Genomic DNA, 25,058 nt, shown 5'->3' with positions numbered 1-25,058 from the left:
AATTAAAAAAAGCAAAGAAATACCTGAATAAACAAATGCTATGCCCTTTCTGTTCAAACACAATGGTGTTGGGTTATGTTAGAAAATCAAATTCACTACACATCAGTAGGTTTATTGGTTGTAAGGAATGATTTTGAAGGGACAAAAGCAGTGTATGGCAAAAGAATGAAAGATGTCTCTAACTTTAGGCATATTGGTCAACTAATGCCAAAGATAGTTCATATTTGGGAGGCGTGCAGTCATAGTAGACAGGGTAGAGCCAATGACTGTGAGATTCTATTAACATTTTAATATGCTTTATTTTGACAATGACCCATCCTAATTACCGAAACTAGATAAGCCAATCATAGGAAGACATATTACCTAAAATTGAACAAATAATCTTAGATATGGTTAGTTTTGAATCTAGAATTGAAACTGTTTATCCCTGGAAATCATGATGCTTCATTTCTTCCTTAAAAAAAAAAAAACCCTTTATTTAGATATGACTGATATACAAAAAATAATTCACCCTTTAACGAAAGAATTAATAATTTGACACTAGTGAAATTATAACCACACTTAAGATAATTAACATATACACCACAATTCAAAGATTACTCACACCCCTTGGGAATCCCTGGATAACCACTGATATAATTTCTAACATTATAGATTAGCTTGAGTATTCTACAATTTTTTACATATGGAGTCCCTGAGACTGCATTTTTTGTTTGGTTCTCATTCAGCATAAATATTTTGGAATTCATCTGTGTTGTTACAGGTATCAGTACTTCTTTTTTTTAATATCACTGTTGCTGTTCAGTCGCTCAGTTGTGTTTGACTGTGAGACCCCAAGGACTACATCACGCCAGATTTCTTTGCCCTTCACCATCTCCTGGAGTTTGCTCAAACTCAGGTCCATTGAGTCGGTGATGCCATTCAACCCTTTCATCCTCTGTCATCCCCTTCTGCCTTCAATCTTTCCCAGCATCAGGGTCTTTTGAAATGAGTGGGCTCTTTGCATCATGTGGCCAAATTATTGGAGCTTCACATTCATCAGTCCTTCCAATGAGTATTCAGGGTTGATTTCCTTTAGAATTGACTGATTTGATCTCCCTGCTGTCCAAGGGACTCTCAAGAATCTTATCCAGCACCACAGTTTAAAGGCATTAATTCTTTGGAGTTGAGCCTTGTTTTTTCTCCAGCTCTCACACCCATACATAACTACTGGAAAAACCATAGCTTTGACTATATGGACCTTTGTAGGCAAAGTAATGTCTCTGCTTTTTAATATGCTGTCTAGGTTTGTTATTGCTTTTCTTCCAATGAATCTATTATGAGAATATATCACATTACTTTGTCCATTCACTTATTAATGGTCATTTGGTTACTGGAAAATACATGGTTATTTTAAACAGAGCTGCTATGAGCATTTGAATACAGGTTTCTATATAGAATGTACTTTTATTTATTTGATAAAATGTATAATTATAGAAGGGATGGGTCCTGTAGTAGGAGGAAGCAGCGTATGGGACTTCTATTGATAGCTGGCTTTCATCCCTGTCCACAGTTAATGAGGTCCATCTTTTGAATTTTAGACATATTAATAGCTTCACTTGCAATGCAGGAAACCCATATTTGATTCCTGGATCAGAAAGATCCCCTGGATAAGGAAATGGTAATCCACTCTAGTATACTTCCCTGGGAAATCCCATACACAGAGAAGCCTGGTGGGCTACAGTTCAAGGGTTTGGAAGAGCTGGACATGATTTAGTGACTAAATCACCACAGTAGTTAAGTGATAGAATCTTTGGTTCTAATTAACATTTCTTTAATGAAAAATCTTGTTAAATATCTTTTCATATGCTTATTTCTCATCTGTACATGTTCCTTGGTAAAGTGTTCAATTTGGGGGCAATTTAGAAATGTTATTGTTTGTCTTCTTGTTTTATTATTGAGATTAGAAATTTATATACTCTGGATGTAGATATTTTATATCAAATATATGATTTGCAAATATTTTCTTCCAGTTTGTGACTTGCCATTTGACTGTGTTTTAAAGAACATAACTTCTTATTTTGATGAAACCCTATTTAACAACTTATTCATTTATTAATTGTTTTGTGTACTGTATCTAAGAAATCTTTACCTAACTCAAATTTACAAATATTTTCTCCTATGTTATCCTTATTACATTTATAGTTTTAGGTTTTGTATTTGCATCTATGATCCATTTAGAGGTTTTGTACATGGTATGAGGTATGGATTGAAGGTCACTTTTTTTCCTATGAATATGTATCTTATTGTACATTTATTGAAAAGGTGGTCCATTCTCTACTGAACTGTCTTTAAACCTTTATTTAAAATTAATTTATCATCTTATGTATTTTTTTCAGTCTGCCAATCTTATTGTAACTGGGATTTGATATCACAAGGTTTTGTTTAATGCAGGTTTTTAAATTAATCTTGAAATGAGGTATTATAAATCTTATAAACTTGCCCTTTTGTAAAATTGTTTTGACTAGTCTACATTAAAAATATTTTTTTTCCAGAATGAATGTTAGAATGAGTAATTTCTAAAAAATGTATTATCTTTTGCATAAAATTCATGGATGAAATCTTAGGAGTATTGATTATTTTAAAAGGAAGCTTTGTATACTTTTATAATTCACATAACAAATCAAACAACATGGGAAAGAGCTGTCACTTTTACTGAGTGATATTAAAGATAATGAATTTCTACTTTGCAATGTTAAATGTAATTATTCTTCTAAGATATTTAACTCTGCGTCATATATATACTAATTAACTTCTTGGAAATAATAAAACATATGCATATGAGAAATTACAAGTATTTCATTTTGTTTCAAGATACATGCTAAATGAAAATAAGGGTGTAGGCTCTGTTGACAGCCAACTTGTGTCTGAAACTTGAGGACATTTCTTAACTTCTTAGCCTAATTCTTAGTGACACAGCTCTAAAGATCCATTTATTAATATTCTTATTTTAAGTTAGAAAATTTTGAGAAAGATCTTTGTTTTGCACAGGAGTAAAAATTATATACTGTACATTGCATGTGTGCATGCTCAGTCATGTCTGGACTCTTTGTGACCCCACAGACTGTATCTCACCAGGCTCCTCTGTTCATGTAATTTTCCAGGCAAGAATACTGGAGTGGATTGCCATTTCCTTCTTCATATTCATTAATATTCTTAAATGGATCTTTCTCAAGCTTAGCAGCAAGGCTCAAATACATTTTGTTATAGTAATGAAATATTTGGCATGTGGGGATATTCACTATATCATTTCCCTGATATTTTTACCCCAATTGCAATCCTTTGGAAAATTTTGAAATTTTGCAACATGTAATCAGGCTCTATAAAGATGTAAGCTATAAAATGACGCACCTGATAACACTTTTTTAAAACACTTTTCAGTGGTGAAAGGGGTCCTTATATGTATGATTCCTAAGGGAGGTTTTTATACTAAAAGTAAATGATCATTTAAAATGTTTACTTTGAAAAAGTTGCACTAGAGATAGACAAAGTTTTCTGACTCAGGGAGAATCTCAATGCACAGATAATAAACCCTTACTTTCTCTCACTTGCATCATAGCAGAAACATAGAAGAGCAGGGAACAGGGTCATAGAGTAAGAGCAGAGAAAAAGCTTTTCTCTCTTGTGGCTAGGGTCCTGATATTGAATATCATTTGAGTTTGTGTTACAACAGATTTTGTTCACCTCCTGTCTTTGGGTAACATTGTATCAGTAACTCAAACCCTTCCCTGGACCCTGTTATGTTTAAGAGAGAATATAGAAATTTTCAACTTTGATGCACATTTCCTATCCGGTAAGCTTAGCTTCTGTTTTTCAGTGGGCAATATTTATCAAGGACTATCCTTTTCTGGTCTTTCTGACTCTGCACTGCTGTTGATTATATGTTATTAATGCTATCTAGCCATCTCCTTCTCTGCCATCCCCTTCTTTTCCTTCAATCTTTCCCACCATCAGGGTATTTTCCAATGAGTTGGCTCTTCACATTAGGTGGCCAATGTATTAGGGCTTCCAATGAACAGTCAGGATTGATTTCCATTAGAATTGACTGATCTGATGTCCTTACAGTCCAAGGGACTCTCAAAAGTTTTCTTCAGCACCACAATTTTAAAGCATTAATTATTCAGTTTCAGCCTTCTTTGTGGTCCAATTCTCACATCCATTTATGAGTGGAAAAACTATAACTTTAACTAGATAGACCTTCGTAGCCAAAGTGATGTCTCTGCTTTTTATTACACTGCTTAGATTTGTCATAGCTTTCCTTCCACAGAGCAAGCATCTTCTAATTTCATGGCTGCAGTCATCATCTACAGTGATTCTGGAGGCTGAGAAAATGAAACTTGTCACTGCTTCCAATTTTTCCCCATCTGTTTTCTGTGAAATGATGGGAACAGATGCCATGATCTTAGTTTTTTTTAATGTTGAGTTCAAGACAGCTTTCACTCTCTCCTTTCTCCCTTATCAAGAATCTCTTTAGTTCCTTTTCACTTTCTGCCATTACAGTGATATCATTTGCACATCTCAGGTTGTTAATATTCCTCCCTGGAATCAAGTATAATTTATGATTCATCCAAGATAGTATTTTTTTTCTGGAATCCCCTTACTTTCTTCATGATCCAACTAATGTTGGTTTATTGATCTCTGGTACCTCTGCCTTTTTGAAACCCAGCTTGTGCATTTGGAAGTGCTCAGTTCACATACTGCTGAAGAGCTTGAAAGATTTTGATCATAATCTTCAGCATGTGAAATGAACACAATTGCATGGTAGTTTCAACCTCCTTTGTCATTGTCCTTCTATGGGATTGAAATGAAAACTAATATTTTCCAGTCCTGTGGCCACTTACAAAGTTAGACCTATATAGTCTGCTTGGGTTGCTATAATGAATTACCATGCACTAGCTGGATTAAGCAATAGATATGTATTTCTCATAGATGTGGAAGCCGGAAAGTCCAAGATCAAAGCGCCAGCTAATATGGTTCCTTGGCTTACAGGTGGCCACTTTCTCTGCATCCTCCCATGGTAGAGATAGCATTCTTTCTTCCTCTTCTTATAAAACCACTAACCCCATCATGAGAACCCCACCTTCATGACCCTGTCTTTTCCTAATTAACTTCCTAAGCTCCTATCTCCAAATAATAACACATTGGGAGTTAGGACTTCAACAATTCAGTCAAGAAACACCTTTGGCATAAGATTGTACTAATGAATGAATGCTGGATTTGCTATTTCCGCTTATACTTTTGACAGTGTCAGACAGGCTGTGTTTTTCTGTCTGTCCCAGACCTATCAGGCACCTACTTTCTTTTATTTAAGGAGAAACATGCACTTGTTTTGTCACCTAGCATTCTGGTATATGATAGTGTGCAAAAAGTAGATCTTGAGTGTCATTAAAGTGCATTTGAGATAGTATTAATATGTCCCAAGTGTCATATCACAAATAGTGAAACAAAAGAACATGCTAGAATTGGTAGCAACAAATTTCATCTCTTTAAAACTGCTGCTGCTGCTACTGCTGCTGCTGTTGCTAAGTCGCTTCAGTTGTGTCCAACTCTGTGCAACCCCATAGACGGCCTTCCACCAGGCTCCCCCATCTCTGGGATTCTCCAGGCAAGAATAGTGGAGTGGGTTGCCATTTCCTTCTCCAATGCATGAAAGTGAAAAGTGAAAATGAAGTCGCTCAGTCGTGTCCAACTCTTAGCGACCTCATGGACGGCAGCCTACCAGGCTCCTCCGTCTATGGGATTTTCCAGGCAAGAGTACTGGAGTAGGGTGCCATTGCCTTCTTCGCTCTTTAAAACTACTCACTAACAACTTATTAACAGTGCTAATTTTTCAGTTAATGTGCACCATTACCTAAGTGTATTGCAAAAGATGAAAATAAATTTTTCTAATAAAGGGTATCATGATAAATTTTCATCAATGTGTTCTTTGTTAATATTTTACTCCTAAGATTGAGAATAAATTATGATACAAATAATTGACACATTTTTATTAGGATTATAAAATTTATCTTGGCCTCAAACGTCAGGAATTGTATAGATTCTCTTAGAAATGTATCTATGACAACATGGGGATCCTTCTGTTTTTCATTTTTACTGGACTTTGTCATTCTACATATTCTTCAAATTTCTATGCTTCTGTCTTTAAGGTTGAAATTTTCCCCTGCATATATGCTAAGAGTCCTTGCTTCTCTCTTACCTACTTTATTGCTTCCCCTTATTTAGACAATATAGCATTGTAGTTGTGGAACTTACTCAGGATGCCTGAGTGTGAATCCAGCCTTTACCACTTAACTAGTGCCTAGTTTCCTTTTCTGTTGAAATTGAATATTAAAAAGTTTCTTATGAGACTTGTGAAGACTAAATAAACTACTACATGTAAAGTGCAAAAAAGAGTTCCTGGCATGGAGTGAACAATTCACCAAGCAGTAACTATTATTATTACTAATAATAGTACTTTTTTACTTCCTATAGATTTGAGAAATCCTTTCATTACACCTGAGCTAGTATATCATACTGCTGGAACTTTTCCTGCAGAAGCCGACCTAAGAATTCACCCCAAGAACTGTCTTTAAAATATTGTGAGTGTAGGTGTTTCCTGTGTCTTTGGTGAATTTTACAAGTAGGGTCAAAAGTAAAAGTATTTCAGTCCCTAGCATTGCTGGGGAAGAGTGAGCTGAACTCTCAGTCATAAACTTGGTATTTCATAAGCATTAACTCATGTAACCCTCAGAATGGTAATATCTTTGGATTAATATCATTGTACCTATTTTACAGATGAGTAAACTGAGATGACCTCTAGGTGATGAAACTAGTGTGAAACTCAATAATCAAAGCTATTTTTTTTCTAAATTATTCTACCATAAAAATTTTAAAATAAAGTTACAGATTACACAAACATAATGATTATTTGATTAGTAATCAAATGTATCTTATGTTGAGAGATAATATGATTTATACTCTATTTCAAATAACATTTTTACAAGGTTAGAATTTAATTATTTTCTACCTTTACTGAGATATAACTGACATATTTATTATTGTTTTATTCTCTTCAACACTGCAATTTTAAGAAATTTATTTTCAACAATGCCTTAACATTTAGTTTGGAAGAGGGTTGAAACTGAATAAAGCATAATTCTCACTTTTAAGGAATGTAAAATATTCTGTAAAATTAAGTGTATCAAATGATAGAAAAGACTGATCTCATAAGAAAGGCATAATCATGGTAAAATCAGCTAGAATTTATTTAGGGCCTAGTTTATGGCAGCAACTGTGTTAAGAATTTAAAATTTTCTTCTTTAAACCTCAACCTAAAATATGATATACATATTATTGTATCCAGTTATTGAGGAACTATTGAAAAATAGTGATTAAAGCAGGTACTTCAAAAACAGAGTCAGGATTCAAACACATTCTTAAAGAGATGGGAATATCAGATCACCTTACCCACCTCCTGAGAAATCTGTATGCAGGCCAAGAAGCAACGGTTAGAACTGAATATGGACAACAGACTGATTCAAAACTGGGAAAGGAATGTGTCAAGGCTGTATATTGCTACCCTGCTTATTTAACTTATATGCAGAGTATAACATGAGAAATGCCAAGCTGCATGAAACAAAAGCTGGAATCAAAATTGCCAGGAGAAATATCAATAACCTCAGATATTCAGATGATACTACCTTTATGGTAGAGTGTGAAGAGGAACAAAACAGCCTCATGGTGAAAGTAAAAGAGGAGAGTGAAAAACGAAGATCATGGTATCCAGTCGCATCACTTCATGGCAAATAGATGGGAAAACAATGGAAACACTGACAGGCTTTATTTTCTTGGACTCCAAAATCACTGCAGATGGTAACTGCAGCCATGAAATGAAAAGATGCTTACTTCTTGGAAGAAAATCTATGACAAACTTAGACAGCATATTAAAATGCAGAGACATTATTTTGCTGATGGGATTCCCTGGTAGCTCAGCTAGTAAAGAATCCACCTGCAATGCAGGAGACCCTGGTTTGATTCCCGGGCCAGAAAGTTCTGCTAGAGAAGGGATAGGCTACACACTCCAGTATTCTTGGGATTCACTAGTGTCTCAGCTTGTAAAAAATCTGCCTGCAATACGGGAGACCTAAGTTTGAATCCACAGTTGGGAATATCCCCTGGAGAAGGTAAAGTATTCTCCAGTATTCTGGCTTAGAGAATTCCATGGACTGTATAGTCCACTGGGTCTCAAAGAGTCAAACACAACTGAACAAATTTCATTTTCATTTTTTTTCCTTTTATTTTGCTGACAAAGGTCCATATAATCAAAGATATGGTTTTTCCAGCAGTTATGTATGGATGTGAGAGTTGGGCAATAAAGAAAGCCGAGCACTGAAGAATTGAAGCTTTCGAACTGTGGTGCTGGAGAAGACTCTTGATAGTCCCTTGAACTGCTGGAGATCAAACCAGTCCATCTTCAAGAAATCAGTCCTGAATGTTCATTAGAAGGACTGATGCTGAAGCTGAAACTCCAATACTTTGGCCACCTGATGCAAATAACTGATTCATTGGAAAAGACCCTGATGCTGGAAAAGATTGAAGGCAGAAGGAGAAGGTGATGACAGAAGATGAGATGATTGGATGACATCACGGACTCCATGGATATGATTTTGAGCAAGAACTGTGTGTTCCCCATGAGGGAGTCTGGCGTGCTTCAGTTCATGGAGGCTCAAAATGATGGCCATGATTGAATGACTGAAGTGACAGACTTCATGATTATCTTCCTGTTTACTGTGTGTAACATGGAAAGGAGATATCATAAATGTGAAATATTTATTAAATGCAGAAATGAGCGAAACAGTTATGATGACTGTAGTTCCAGTTGCTGATTAGGAAGTTAATGCTTTAAAAATAAATGCATTAGCAGCCACTATTGATGAAATTATGATATTTTATTGTGCTGTGATAGAGTGCCTGATGAACTATGAATGGAGGTTCGTGACATTATACAGGCGACAGGGATCAAGGAAAAAGAAATGCAAAAAAAGCAAAATGGCTCTCTGAGGAGGCCTTACAAATAGCTGTGAAAAGAAGAGAAGCAAAAAGCAAAGGAGAAAAGGAAAGATATACCCATTTGAATGCATAATTTCAAAGAAAAACAAGGAGAGACAAGAAAGCCTTTCTAGCAATCAATGCAAAGAAAGAGAGGAAAACAATAGAATGGGAAAGACTAGAGATCTCTTCAAGAAAATTAGAAGTACCAAGGGAACATTTCCTGCCAAGATGGGCTCAATAAAGGACAGAAATGGTATGGACCTAACAGAAGCAGAAGATATTATGAAGAGGTGGCAAGAATACTGAGAAGTGTACAGAAAAATTCTTCATGACCTAGATAAACACGATGGTGTGATCACTCACCTAGAGCCAGACATCCTGGAATGAGAAGTCAAGTGGATCTTAAGAAGCATCACTACAAACAAGGCTATTGGAGGTGCTGGAATTCCAGTTGAGCTATTTCAAATCATAAAAGATGATGCTGTGGAAGTGCTGCACTCAATATGCTGACAAATTTGGAAAACTCAGAGTGGCCACAGGACTGAGAAAGGTCCTTTTTCATTCCAATCTCAAAGAAAGGCAATGCCAAAGAATGCTCAAACTACAGCATAATTGCACTCATCTCACATGCTAGTAAAGTAATGCTCAAATTTCTCCAAGCCAGGCTTCAGCAATGCGTGAACTGTGAACTTCCAGATGTTCAAGCTGGTTTTAGAAAAGGCAGAGGAACAAGAGATCAAATTGCCAACATCTGCTGAATCATCTAAAAAGCAAGAGAGTTCCAGAAAAACATCTATTTCTGTTTTATTGACTATGCCAAAACCTTTGACTGTGTTTTCCACAATAAACTGTGGAAAATTCTGAAGGAGATGGGAATACCAGACCACCTGACCTGCCTCTTGAGAAACCTGTATGGAGGTCAGGAAAAAACAGTTAGAACTGGACATGGAACAACAGACTGGTTCCAAATAGGAAAAGGAGTATATCAAGGTTGTATATTGTCACCTGCTTATTTAACTTATATGCAGAATACATCATGAGAAATGCTGGGCTGGAAGAAGCACAAGCTGGAATCAAGATTGCCAGGAGAAATATCAATAACTTCAGATATGCAGATGACACCACCCTTATGGTGGAATGTGAAGAAGAACTAAAGAACCTCTTATGAAAGTGAAAAAGGAGAGTGACAAAGTTGGCTTAAAGCTCAACATTCAGAAAACGAAGATCACGACATCTGGTCCCATCACATCATGGGAAATAGATGGGAAAACAGTGGAAACAGTGAGAGACTTTATTTTGGGGGGCTCCAAAATCACTGCAGATGGTGATTGCAGCCATGAAATTAAAAGATGCTTACTCTTTGGAATGAAAGTTATGACTAACCTAGACAACATATTAAAAAGCAGAGACCTTACTTTGCCAACAAAGGTCCGTCTAATCAAGGCTATGGTTTTTCCAGTGGTCACGTATGGATGTGAGGGTTGGACTATAAACAAAGCTGAGCTCCGAATAATTGATGCTTTTGAACTGTGGTGTTGGAGAAGATTCTTCAGAGTCCCTAGGACTGCAAGGACATATAAGCAGTCCATCCTAAAGAAGATCAGTCCTGAGTGTTCATTGGAAGATCTGATGTTAAATCTGAAATACCAATATTTTGGCCACCTGATGCAAAGAGCTGACTCATTTGCACTTGCAAAAGCCCCTGATGCTGGGAAAGATTGAAGGCAGGAGGAGAAGGGGATGACAGAGGATGAGATTGTTGAATAACATCACCAACTCAATGGATTTGAGTTTGGGTAGGCTCCGGGAGTTGGTTTTGGACAGGGAGGCCTGGTGTGCTGCAGCTCATGGGGTCACGAGTCAGACACTACTAAGCAACTGAAATGAACTGGACTAAACAAGCATGATGGCTTATTTACCCTTTTCAATGCTTAAATATTTGAATACACAAGTTTACATTTATTAGACAATTTACAGAGAGCTAAAAATGAATCAACAGCAGGACACATAGTGTTAGCTATACAAAAGAGCTATTACATGTTGTTTTTGTAAGGAACTGAGTAACTCACGGGAAAGATAGGACTTCAAATCACGTACACAAACAAAAAAAGCCTTGTTTAATGGCCACCCACTTACACAGAGGAAAATGGCTGCTTATAAACCAGAAAAAAAAAGCCCTTACTATACACTAAATCTTCTGACCGTTTGATCTTGAGTGTTCTATTGTTTCACTAATGCTGGAGAAGCTGAAGTTGAATGGCTCTAAGAAGACCTACAATACCTTGTTGAACAAACACCCTAAAAAGATGTTCTTTTCATTATAGGGGACTGGAATGCAAAAGTAGGAAGTCAAGGGATAACCTGAAATAACAGGCAAATTTGGTCTTGGAGTTCAAAATAAAGCATGGCAAAGGCTAATAGAGTTTTGCTAAGAGAACACACTGGTCATAGCAAACTCCCTCTTCCAACAACACAAGACTCTACACAGGGACATCACCAGATGGTCAGTTATGAAATCAGATTGATTATATTATTTGCAGCCAAAGATGGAGAAGCTCTATACTATAGTCAGCAAAAACAAGACTGGAATCTGACTGTGACTCAGATCATGAACTCCATATTGCAAAATTCAGAATTAAATTGAAGAAAGTAGGGAAAACCACTAGACCATTCAAGTATGACCTAAATCAAATCCCTTATGATTATACAGCAGAAGTGACAAATAGGTGCAAGGGATTTGATCTGATAGACAGAGTGCCTGAGTAACTATGGACAGAGGTTTGTGACATTGTACAGGAGGTAGTGGTCAAGACTGATCCCAAGAATTAGAAATGAAAAAAGGCAAAATGGTTGTCTGAGGAGGCCTTACAAATAACTGAGAAAAGAAGAGAATCTAAAGGCAAAGGAGAAAAGGAAAGACAAACCCACTTGAATGCAGAGTTCCAAAAGAATAGCAAGGAGAAATAAGAAAGCCTTCCACTGTGACCAATGCAAACAAATAGAGAAAAAAAAAAAAAAAAGAATAGGAAAGACTAGAGATCTCTTCAAGAAAATAGAGATACCAAGGGGATGATACTTCATTCAAAGATGAGCAGAGGACAGAAAAAGGACAGAAATGGTATGGGGCTAACAGAAGTAGAAGATATTAAGAAGAGGCGGCAAGAATATACAGAACTATATAAAAAAGACCTTCAAGATCCAGTTAACCATAATGGTGTGATCACTTACTTAGAGCCAGACATCCTAGAATGCAAAGTCAAGTGGGCCTTAGGAAACATCATGACCAACAGAGCTAGTGGAGGCGATGGAATACTATCTGAGCTATTTCAAATCCTAAAAGAAGATACTATGAAAGTGATGCACTCAATCTGCCAGCAAATTTGAAAACTCAGCATTGGCCACAGGATTGGAAAAGACCAATTTTCATTCCAATCCCAAAGAAAGTCAGTGCCAAAGAATATTCAAACTACCACACAATTGCATTCATCTCACACACTAGAAAAGTAATGCTCAAAATTCTCCAAGCCAAGTTTCAACAGTATTTGAACAGAGGACTTCCATATGTTCAAGCTGGATTTAGAAAAGGCAGAAGAGGATCAAATTGCAAACATCTACTGGATCATAGGAAAAGCAGGAGAGTTTCAGAAAACCATCTACTTCTGCTTTATTAATTATGCCAAAGACTTTGACTGTGTAGATCACAACAAACTAAGGAAAATTCTTAAATAGATGGGAATATCAGACCACCTTTTCTGCCTCCTGAGAAATCCATATGCTGGTCAAAAAGCAATAGTTAGAACTGGACGTGGAACAGCAGACTGGCCCCAAATCTGAAAAGGAGTTCATCAAGGCTTTATATTGTCACCCAGCGTATTTAACTTATATGCAGAGTACATCATGTGAAATGCCTGGCTGGATGAGGCACAAGCTGGAACCAAGATTGCTGGGAAAAATATCAATAACCTCAGATATGCAGGTGACACCATTCTTATGGCAGAAAGCGAAGAAATAAAGAGCCTCTTGTGAAAGTGAAAGAGAGTGAAAAAGCTGGCGTAAAACTCAACATTCCAAAAAATAAGATCATGACATCTGATTCCATCAGTCTATGGCAAATAGAAGTGGGAACAATGGAAACAGTAAGAAACTTTACTTTTTGGCCTCCCAAATCACTGCAGCCAGTGACTGCAGCCATGAAGTTAAAAGATGCTTGCTCCTTGGAAGAAAAGCTATGACCAACCTAGACAGCATATTAAAAAGCAGACACATTAATTTGCCAGCAAAGGTCCATCCAGTCAAAGCTATGCTTTTTCCAGTAGTCACATTTGGATGTGAGAGTTGGACTATAAAGAAATCTAAGCACCGAAGAATTGATGCTTTTGAACTGTGGTGTTGGAAAAGACTCTTGAGAATCCCTTGGACAGCAAGGTGATCCAACCAGTTAATCCTAAAGGAAATCAAACCTGAATATTCACTGGAAGGACTGATGCTGAAGCTGCAACTCCAATACTTTGGCCACCTGGTGTGAAGAACTGACACATTAGAAAAGACCCTGATGCTGGGAAAGACTGAAAGCAGGAGGAGAAGTAGACAACAGAGGATGTGATGGCTGGATGGTGTCACCAACTCAATGTACATGAGTTTGAGCAAGGTCTGGGAGTTGGTGAAAGACAGGGAAGCCTGGCATGCTACAGTCCATGGGGTCACAAAGAGACAAAACTGAGTGACTGAACTGAAATGAACTGAACCTTCAGAACCAGGAGAAATAAGTTTGTTTTTTATAAGCCAAAAAAAAAAAAAGATCACTCATTTATATGAATCTTTTTGACATTATTATCATTGCTTACAAAAAATTATATCTGTGGAGTTGAGATCAAAGTGTTTTACAGATATACATATATCTGCAAAATTTACCAGGAAATTTTCCTAAGATAAGTTTACTTCTACTTACAGTTCCAGCAGATATATATTAGAGTTTCTCAAGTATCCTCTATTAGAAGCACAAGCTGGAATCAAGATTGCTGGGAGAAATATCAGTAACCACAGATATGCAGATGACACCACCCTCATGGCAGAAAGTGAAGAGGAACTAAAAGCTTCTTGATGAAAGTGAAAGAGGAGAGTGAAAAAGTTGGCTTAAAGCTCCACATTCAGAAAACTAAGACCATGGCATCTGGTCCCATCACTTCTTGGGGAATAGATGGGGAAACAGTGGAAACAGTGTCAGACTTTATTTTTTTGGGGGGCTCCAAAATCACTGCAGATGGTGACTGCAGCCATGAAATTAAAAGACGCTTACTCCTTGGAAGAAACGTTATGACCAACCTAGATAGCATATTCAAAAGCAGAGACATTACTTTGCCAACAAATGTCCGTCTAGTCAAGACTATGGTTTTTCCAGTAGTCATGTATGGATGCAAGAGTTGGACTGGGAAGAACGCTGAGTGCCAAAGAATTGATGCTTTTAAATTGTGGTGTTGGAGAAGACTCTTGAGAGTCCCTTGGACTGCAAGGAGATCCAACCAGTTCATTCTAAAGGAGATCAGCCCTGAGTGTTCTTTAAAAGCAATGATGCTGAAGCTGAAACTCCAGTACTTTGTCCACCTCATGCGAAGAGCTGACTCATTGGAAAAGACCCTGATGCTGGGAGGGATTGGGGGCAGGAGGAGAAGGGGACGACAGAGGATGAGATGGCTGGATGGCATCACTGACGCGATGGACTTGAGTTTGAGTGAATTCCGGGAGTTGGTGATGGACAGGGAGGCCTGGCGTGCTGTGTTTCACGGGGTCGCAAAGAGTCATAGACGACTGAGCGACTGAACTGAACTGAATTCATTCTTTATATATAAAATGTACATATGTTTATTTCATTAATTGCATCTGCTGTCATATATAAAGTTTAATGAACTTGGTGCCACAGAGCAGAGCACTAACCAGAGAAACTAGGGCACCTAAACACATCATAGAGGAGATGGATTTGTGGTGGATGGTTCTGAGAAGTGACTAAGGAATAGTAGATCAGATTTAATCAGATGCTGTCAAGAATGGGGACCATTTAATGACAGAATTTCTTAATTCACTAATCGAGAGATGTGAGCATTTATATTCCATTGGAGTTTTCATTTTTAATAAAACATCAACGAGTCATATCAGTCAGGAGAGCAATTTTGGACATTCTTTTGTCTTTGTGATGTGGCCTTGTTCTTCCTTGTCTTAAACATGGTCATGGTATGGTTTTTCAGCATTTTGGGGGAATAGTATGGTTTGACTGTCAGCAAGCCTATTTTTCACGTTTCTTTAGTAGGTTAGAGTCATTTGCTGATTGCCTCATCTATGTAACTAAAATCAAACCTAATAATATTTAATAATACAAAAACTGAACAGTAAGAAAAGAGTGGAAAGAGGAAATACTCTAAATGCACTAATACTATACTTACTATTTTAATTTTGTAGAAGAATAGATATTGTTGCAATAACTAGAAAACTAAGGGTTTTATATAAACCTGTGAATATAACCTCTCAGCATAAGCCTTCCTAATTATCAGAATAATTGAATACAAATAAAGAGAGAATATACGAAACTTAAAAAACCGACAGAAAATAGGAATTAAAATATAAGTAATAACTGTGTGTGGGCTCAGATGTGTCTGACACTTTGTGACCCCTATGAACTGTCACCTGCCAGGCTTCTCTGTCCATGAGATTTTCCAGACAAGAATACCAAAAGTGTAAGTGAATGGGTTGCCATTCCCTTCTCCACGGAATATTCCTGACCCAGAGATCGAACCTGAGTCTCCTGCATCTCCTGCATTGACAGGCAGAGTCTTTTACCTCTGAGTCACCAAGGAAGTAATAATATTAATATTAAAATACAGCTATTACAGTAGCATATGCCATTAAGATTTTTCCTGTATTAAAAAGAGTAGATTTTCATATTATATAATGGTATCCAACATAAGTCAGTCAGTTAATTCAGTCGCTCAGTCCTGTCTGACTCTTTGTGACTCCATTAACCACAGTACACCAGGCCTCCTTGTCCATCACTGGCTGCCAGAGTCTACCTAAACTCATGTCCATTGAGTCGGTGATGCCATCCAACCATCTCATCCTCTATGTCATCCTTCTCCTGCCCATAATGTTTCCCAGAACCAGGGGCTTTTCAAATGAGTCAGCTCTTCACATCAGGTGGCCAAAGTATTGGAGTTTCAGCTTCAACATCAGTCCTTCCAATGAACACGCAGGACTGATCTCCTTTAGGATGGACTGCTTGGATCTCCTTGCAGTCCAAGGGATTCTCAAGAGTCTTCTCTAGCACCACAGTTCAAAAGCATCGATTCTTTTGTGCTCAGCTTTATTTATAGTTCAACTCTCACATCCATATATGACTACTGGAAAAACCATAGCCTTGACTAGATGGACCTTTGTCAACAAAGTAATGTTTCTGCTTTTTAATATTCTGTCTAGATTGGTCATAACTTTCCTTCCATGGAGTAAGTGTCTTTTAATTTCATGGCTGCACTCACCATCTGCAGTGATTTTGGAGCCCCCCCAAAATTAAGTCAGCCATTGTTTCCACTGTTTCCCCATTTATTTGCCATGAAGTGATGGGACTAGATGCCATGATCTTAGTTTTCAGAATGTTGAGCTTTAAGCCAACTTTTCCACTCTCCTCTTTCACTTTCGTCAAGAGGCTCTTTAGTTATTCTTCACTTTCTGCCATAAGGGTGGTATCATCTGCATATCTGAAGTTATTGGTATTTCTCTTGTCAAGCTTGATTCCAGCTTGTGCTTCCTCCAATCCAGCGTTTCTCTTGATATATTCTGCGTATAAGTTAAATAAGCAAGATGACAATATACAGCCTTGATGTACTTCTTTACCAATCTGTTGTTCTATGTCCAGTTCTAACTGTTGTTTCCTGAACTGCATACAGGTTTCTCAAGAGTCATGTTAGGTGGTCTAGTTAGTGTTCCCATCTCTTTCAGAATTTTCCACAGTTTATTGTGATCCACACAGTCAAAGGCTTTGGCATAGTCAATAAAGCAGAAATAAATGTTTTTCTGGAACTCTCTTGCTTTTTTGATGATCCAGCAGATGTTGGCAATTTGATCTGTGGTTCCTCTGCCTTTTCTAAAACCAACTTGAACATCTGGAAGTTCACAGTTCACGTATTGCTGAACCCTGGATTGGAGAATTTTGAGCATTACTTTACTAGCGTGTGGGATGAATGCAATTATGCGGTAGTTTGAGCATTCTTTGGCATTGCCTTTCTTTGGGATTGGAATGAAAACTGATCTTTTCCAGTCCTGTGGCCACTGCTGAGTATCCAACATAGTATGATATGAAGAATTATCTAAAATATACCATATTTATTGAAAATAAAATGATGAGCAAAGACATATTAACACATGTATATAATAAAGGTACAGACACAGTGGTCAGATCTAAATATTAAACAAAGGAATTCAGCTCAAAGTTTTAAATAAAGGATTTTTCTAACACTAAAATGTATTATTTACAATGAACATGTCAGTGATGATCTTTTTGTTCACTTTATTATAAAATAATAAGAGCATTCATAAAAAATGGAGGAAACCACACTTACAGGAAACATAAATCTACATCTTTGAAGAGGAAAATTTAGAGAAGACTGTATTGCTAAAATGAGTGCACTAACCAAACTATCTATAGAGTCATTGCAATCTCTATCAAAATGCCAATGGCATTTTTTACAGAAATAGAAAAAAAAATCCTAAAATTATTATGGAATTAGAAAAACTCCAAGTAGTCCAAATAATCTTCAGAAAGAATCACAAAGCTGGAGGTATCACACTTAACTTCAAAATATGTCAACATTACAAAGCTGCAGTAGTTAAAGCTGTAGTGTTCTTGCTCAAAGACATACAGTCCAATACAATAGAGAACCCAGAAATAAACCCATGCCTATAAGGACTTCCTGTACTTATGATGAGGTCATCTCCTGGCAAACTCATTGTTAAGTTGAAGATATTCTAAATTAAACATGCAATTATGCAGCTAACCTATCAGTCAGGATGAGCATAACTTAGGTTACCTTAAACATGCTCAGAATACTTAGATTATAGTTGGGCAGTCATCTAACACAAAGATTATTTTATAATAAAGTATCTAATGTCTTGTAAATAATTCATTAAAACTGTACTGATAGTGACAAATAATGATTATATGGGTACAGAACAGTTGTAAGTGTTTTGGTTATTTCCCCTTGCAACTGCTTAACTTCCTAGTTGCTGTGGCTTGCTGCCACTATACCAAATATCTCTACCCTTGGGAAAAATCAAAATTCAAAGTACATTTTCTACTGAGTGTATATTACTTTCCTTTCATTGTTAAGTTGAAGAATTGTTAAGTTGAACCACTGCAACTCAGTGGTTGTCTATAGAGCCAAGTGATCCTTACCAAGGGTGCCAGAAGTATATAGTGGGGAAAGAAATCTGTTCAATAAAGTGTTGGGAAACTTTATTTTCATACAGGCAGAAAGTGAAGAGGAACTAAAAGCCTCTTGATGAAAGTGAAAGAGGAGAGTGAAAAAGTTGGCTTAAAGCTCCACATTCAGAAAACAAAGATCATGGCATCCGGTCCCATCACTTCATGGGAAATAGATGGGGAAACAGTGTCAGACTTTATTTGGGGGGGGGCTCCAAAATCACTGCTGATGGCGATTGCAGCCATGAAATTAAAAGACGTTTACTCCTTGGAAGAAAAGTTATGACCAACCTAGATAGCATATTCAAAAGCAGAGACATTACTTTGCCGACTAAGGTCCGTCTAGTCAAGGCTATTGTTTCTCCAGTAGTCCTGTATGGATGTGAGATTTGGGCTGTGAAGAAGGCTGAGTGCCAAAGAATTGATGCTTTTGAACTGTGGTGTTGGAGAAGACTGTTGAGAGTCCCTTGGACTTCAAGGAGATCCAACCAGTACATTCTGAAGATTGGCCCTGGAATTTCTTTGGAAGAACTGATGCTTAAGCTGAAACTCCAGTACTTTGGCCACCTCATGCGAAGAGTTGACTCATTGGAAAAGACTTTGATGCTGGGAGGCATTGGGGGCAGGAGGAAAAGGGGACGACAGAGGATGAGATGGCTGGATGGCATCACGGATTCGATGGACGTGAGTCTGAGTGAACTCCGGGAGTTGGTGATGGACAGGGAGGCCTGGCGTGCTGTGATTCATGGGGTCACAAAGAGTTGGACACGACTGAACGACTGAACTGAACTGAACACAAAGAATAAAATTTTATCTTTTGATTACATCATTCAAAAAAGTAAAAATCGACTGGGTGATGGCCTGAGCCTGGCGCTCAATTTAAACACTGAAAACCTGGCTGCTGGTGGACTCCGGAAACGAAATGACATTCGCCTGGCAGGCCACGCTGCTTGCAGCGCCGCGCTTCCCTGAATTGACCCTTTTGCCTCCATTTGCCAACCTCCTCTCGCTGAGCCTGCACTCGGAGGGCTGAGGCCCGCCGCTGAGAGACAGAGGAGGCGGCGCGGAAGGCGGGGACGGGACCCCTGCCGGGTAGCACGTGTTCCTGCTCCTGGAATATTTAAAGGATGCGTCAAAGAAGATAAAAAGTGGGCTTGTGTCTATAAAATGGCTCACCCACGTTCAGGGGAAGGAGCCATTTACTTGTTGAATATGTGTCTACCGCAGCTGTTTGAAATAAAAAATTTTAAGGAAAAAAAAAATCTTGGTTTATAAATGATTCAGTTCAAGCAGGAGGTTTTCTTCACTTTGCCACATCTATGGACTCTCTACTTCTCCACTACCTTATAATGGCCAATAAAGAGGTAAAGTTTCAGCCCCTGGATCAAGTTGTGATTGATGACATGTTCCTGGATTGCAACTTGTTGGTGAAACTTCCTGAATTTGAGAAGTTACTTGGACACGTGACAGAGGAGAAAGAAATAGACAAGAAGAAATACTACAAGTACAGCAAAGATAAGACATTAAAATGATTTGGAAAAAAAAAAAAAAAGGTTAATGAGACTATGGCAGCATTAAAAGCCAATAAGTTAAACGTCAGTGCCAGGGTACAGTCTATTACGTTTTTTCTCTAGTGGCCAGGTTTCCAGTGACAAGGACGAGTATTATGTTCATTATGCCCATGGTCTGATATCTGATACATCCCTAAACAATTAAGTGATAACTTATCTAAATTTTTAAAGCTTCCAGAACCTCCAGCTTCAGTGCCAAACCCTCCATAGAAGAAGGCAAAGTTATCAGATAAGCCTGTAGAAGCAAAACAATATTACACTAAGTTTAACTGTAAAGATTTCAATACCGTGAAGAAAAATAGTAAAATGACCACAACTCAGAAGGCTTTCGGAGAAGGAAATGGCAACCCACTCCAGTGTTCTTGCCTGGAGAATCCCAGGGACAGAGGAACCTAGTGGGCTGCGGTCTATGGGATTGCACAGAGCTGGACACAACTGAAGCGACTTAGCCGCAGCTGCAGCAGAAGGCTTTGACTAAAGTTGACAAAAGTGGAATGAAAAGTGTTGATTCCTTTTTTGGTGCAAAACATGTTAAAAAAAAATTGGAATGATTTGGACCTTTGAAAGTGAAATTGAGCAAAAATATCTGCTTTCTTCATGTTCTACTTTCATCCTTCCTCCTTGCCACCGTACTTCCGAACACTTAATTACCACTTTTTGAAAAAAGGTAGGATGAGAGCAATTTTCAGATTCACTGGAACATTTCTTTGGATTTGAATTTTGTGTTTCCTGAAAAAAAATATGGGAAAGTAATTGTGAAACATCATGGCTTACAGCCTTTGGAGTTTTATTTGACATCATGAAAAATAATCAAGTGAATAGAATTAACCTTTAGCATCACAAATTCCTCAATAAACTGATGTGACCAAAAAAAGAAAAAAAAAGTAAAAATCAACTCAACAGGGGATTAGAAGCATCAGCTTAAGGTTTGAAGCTATAAAATTCAGAGAAGAGAACTGCAGACAACTTCAGGATATTGATCTTGGCAATATTTATTTTTGGATTTGACATTCAAAGCATAGGCAACAAAAGCAAAAACAGATAAGTAAAATTCCATCAAATTAAAAAGCTTTTTCACACACAGCAAAAGAAAATTAATAGAGTAAAATGTAAATCTATGGAATGGAAAGAAATATTTGCAAGCGTGGAGAATTGGACATGACTTGGCAATAAACAACAACAACATATCCATAAAGTGTTAATGTTCAAAATGTATAAGGAATTCCTACTGTTTAAGAAGCAAAAATCCGAAGAACTCAACTGAAAAAAAAAAATAGACTAAGGATTTGAATAGACTTTCTCTAAAGAAAATGTATAATTAACCAATAGCTATATGAAAAATGCTCAACATCATTAATCAACAGGGAAAAGCAAATCAAAATAATGAGCTATTACTTCACAGCTGTTAGCATCAGTTGCTCAGTCATGTCTGACTTGTGATCTCATGGACAGTAGCCCACCAGGCTCCTCTGTCCATGGAATTTTCCAGGCAAGAATACTGGAGTGGGTTGCCATGCCCATCTACAGAGGATCTTCCTGACCCAGTTAGGATGTATGGAAATATCATTAACACTTCATCAAAAGAAAGATAACAAGTGTAGGAGAAGATGCAAAGAAAGTGGAATCATCAATATTGATGAGAATGTAAAATGGGGCAGCTGCTGTGAAAAACTGGAGATTTCTCCAGAAATTAAAAATATAACTGCTATAAGACTTAACAATCCTGCTAAGTATTTATCCAATGGGATCAAAATTAGGATCTTGAAGAGCTATTTACACTCCCATGCTCATTGGAGCGCTATCCACAGTAACCAAGGGGTATGGAAGCAACTTAAATGTCCATTAACAGGTGAATGCATAAAGAAAATGTGTTATATACACACAAATATCACTGTCATAAAAAATGGAGATCCTGCTATAAGTACAACGCAGATGAACCTTGAGGACAGTATGCTAAGCCAATCACAGAAGAACAAATATTTACACTTAAATGAGGTATTTAAAATAATAAAACTCATCAAGGCATAGAGTAACATTTTGGTTTCCAGTGGCTGTGATGAGGGCAAAGAGAAATGTTGCTATTCAAATCTAAAGTTTCAGCTGTGAAAGATTAGTAAGTTGTAGAGGTCTGCTGTATGACACTGTGTCTGTAATCAACAATACTACATTGTATATTAACAACATTGTATTTTATATTTAAAAGTTTATTAAGATTCTAGTGCTCAGTCATGTTCTGCTGTGGCTCCGAGGACTGTAGCCCACCAAGTTTCTCAGTTCATGCAATTTTCCAAGCAAGAGTACTGTACTGGAGTGTGATGCCGTTTCCTACTCCAGGGGATCTTCCAGACCCATGGATGAAATCTGCGACTTGCATCAACTGCATTGGCAGGCAGATGCTTTCCCACTTAGCCACCTGGGAAACCGGACTCTAGATCTCCTATTAAACGTTTTAACTACAATACAAATAAAAAGAAAGCCAAGGAATGCTGGCAGCAACCAATAATTAGAAGAAACAAGAGAAAGATTCCTGCACAGTCCTTCTGAAAGGAATTCGCTTGCCAACACCTTGATTTTGAACTTCTGACCTCTGGATCAGTGAGGGAATAAACAGCGAGGGAATAAATTTTAGTGGTTTTATGTTACCTAGTCTGTGGTAATTGGTTATAACAGCCACACAAAACTAATACACTGTATAGTGAAAATAGAGAATATACTGTCTTGCTAATACACTAATGAACAAGTTGGTAACACACTAAAGAATGAATTTTAGTTGTTTTATGCCACCAGTTCTTGTGGTCATTGGTTTTAACAGCCATGGAAAACTGATACACAGTATAATGAAAATAGAGAATACCCTGGCTTTAGGGATGGAAGAACAGTCACATAGTGTAACTGTTACATTTCTCTGAATCTTAAATTTTATTTGGGAGAAGTATCACTATTTTGTGAGCTTTTAAAACAAAAGTCATACTACCAATTGCAATTGTGACACATCCTTGATTGATAAAAGCATACCAATTAAAAGATAATTTTGCCTTTTATCCTAATAGATGAAAGGATGAAGCTTTGCCAGATTCTTTTTCTATATCTTTTGAGAGAGCTATATGGTATTTCTTCTGAAGTGTGTTGCTATGGTGATTTTCATTTACTGAATTGAAGATCTTGAACTAACCTTGTGTTCCTAGGATAACCCCATTTGGCCATCATGCATAATGATCTTTATTTATTGCTATACTTGATTTACTAATATTTCATTAAGGATATCTGAAGCTATATTTCTGAGGATATTGATCTCTAGAAGCTTTCAGAATCACTTATAAAATCTTTGAATTTGTTTTTGTTTTGGTAAAACTGATTTTAATTCTTAGTAAATTATGTCAGAGAAGGCAATGGCACCCCACTCCAGTACTCTTGCCTGGAAAATCCCATGGACAGAGGAGCCTGGTAGGCTGCAGTCCATGGGGTCGCTAAGAGTCGGGCACGACTGAACGACTTCCTTTTCACTTTTCACATTCCGTGCATTGGAGAAGGAAATGGCAACCCACGCCGGTATCTTGCCTGGAGAATCCCAGGGACAGAGGGGCCTAGTGGGCTGCTGTCTATGGGGTCACACAGAGTTGGACACGACTGAAGTGACTTAGCAGCAGCAGCAAGTAAATTATGTAGTTTGTCTTCTATGGAATTTATTCATTTCACTCTAAGATATCAAATTTACTGGCAAAACTAGATAATTGATAATCATTAGGAGCCTTTAATGTCCTTAAAACCTACAGAAATATTCTTTTTCTCATTTATTGATGGCAATTATGGTATTATATACCTATTTATTTTAAAGATCTTTTCAGAGATCTGCTATTATTGATCAAAGTAGAAATATTGAGTTTCACTGATGTTTTTCTGTTGTTTTTTCTTCTCATGACCTTAGTGATTTCTGCTCTTATTATTTTATTATTTCTTCCTGCATTTATTTTTCTTCTTTTTCTAGTTTTTTCACTTACTAATTTTGGTGAATTTTTTTCACTTACTAATTTTGTCTTTTGTAAAAGCATTTAATATAACATTTTTCCCAAGCACTGTTTTCTCTGTCTCACAAATATTAAGATTTTGTGTTTCCATTATTACTAAATCAGAATATTTAAAATTTTCCTTGTGTTGTGTGTATATGTGTAAAGTAATAAACACAGAGACAAAGGAGAGAAAAGAAATTGAGAATCCTTAATACTTGAAACTTGAATTATTAGCCTTTTGAACTATATCTTTTTCACATTAATCATGCATTTATTTCTCATAACAGAATTATGGTATAGATATTATTAATACTCTTGTATTGCAGATAAATAATTGCTTAATATTCCTATCTTGAAATTGGTAGATTATTACAGTAAGAAATGTGAATACTATGCCAGATCAGGGAGAAAAACTTTCTATTATATCTTAATTCTCTGTTCATCTGCTGGAAATTATAATAATAAAATTTTGATCTTCTAGATTTATTTCTAGATATTTTTATTATTATTTCTGTTTATTTTTATTGTTGTGCTAAATTCTGATAAAAATCCTCAAGTTGCTTTCTAACTATTTCATCATAATCTCAGAAGAATTCATTTTCATTTTGAAAGTTTTAAGAAAGAAAGAGGTAGGCTCTTGTATATGCTTTTAGAAAATAAGAGGGTAGATTATTGTAGCAACATAAAGAAGATCATGAGTAAAACAGTTATTTAAGAAATTATCTGAGTTGATCATTTGATTCCCATTGAAACATAAAAAGAAGGCTATACTAGGAATGTGGCAATACACAAGTCTATTAAATGAATGCAATTGATGTCTGTGGGAAAGTGTTTGCCTGAATCAAGTGTGCTAGATTCATTCTTATTATTTAAATCTGATTTTTAATAATTGAGTGCACATTATTTTTGTTCATCGATCTCTATGTTTTGTCTCTTCCTTGTTCCTTTTTT

The 25,058-nt window shown here is 36.9% G+C and overlaps 1 pseudogene; it reads left to right on the top strand.

The window, feature by feature from the left end:
- LOC101121763 (ribonuclease H2 subunit B-like) overlaps nt 1-20,310 on the top strand; it is a 46,288-nt pseudogene extending 25,978 nt beyond the window's left edge.
- Nucleotides 20,311-25,058: the final 4,748 nt, after the last annotated feature.

This window comes from Ovis aries, chromosome 3 (genome assembly GCF_016772045.2).
Source record: "Ovis aries strain OAR_USU_Benz2616 breed Rambouillet chromosome 3, ARS-UI_Ramb_v3.0, whole genome shotgun sequence".
Classification (NCBI taxonomy): Eukaryota; Metazoa; Chordata; class Mammalia; order Artiodactyla; family Bovidae; genus Ovis; species Ovis aries.
This window is presented reverse-complemented; position numbering and strand designations above follow the sequence as displayed.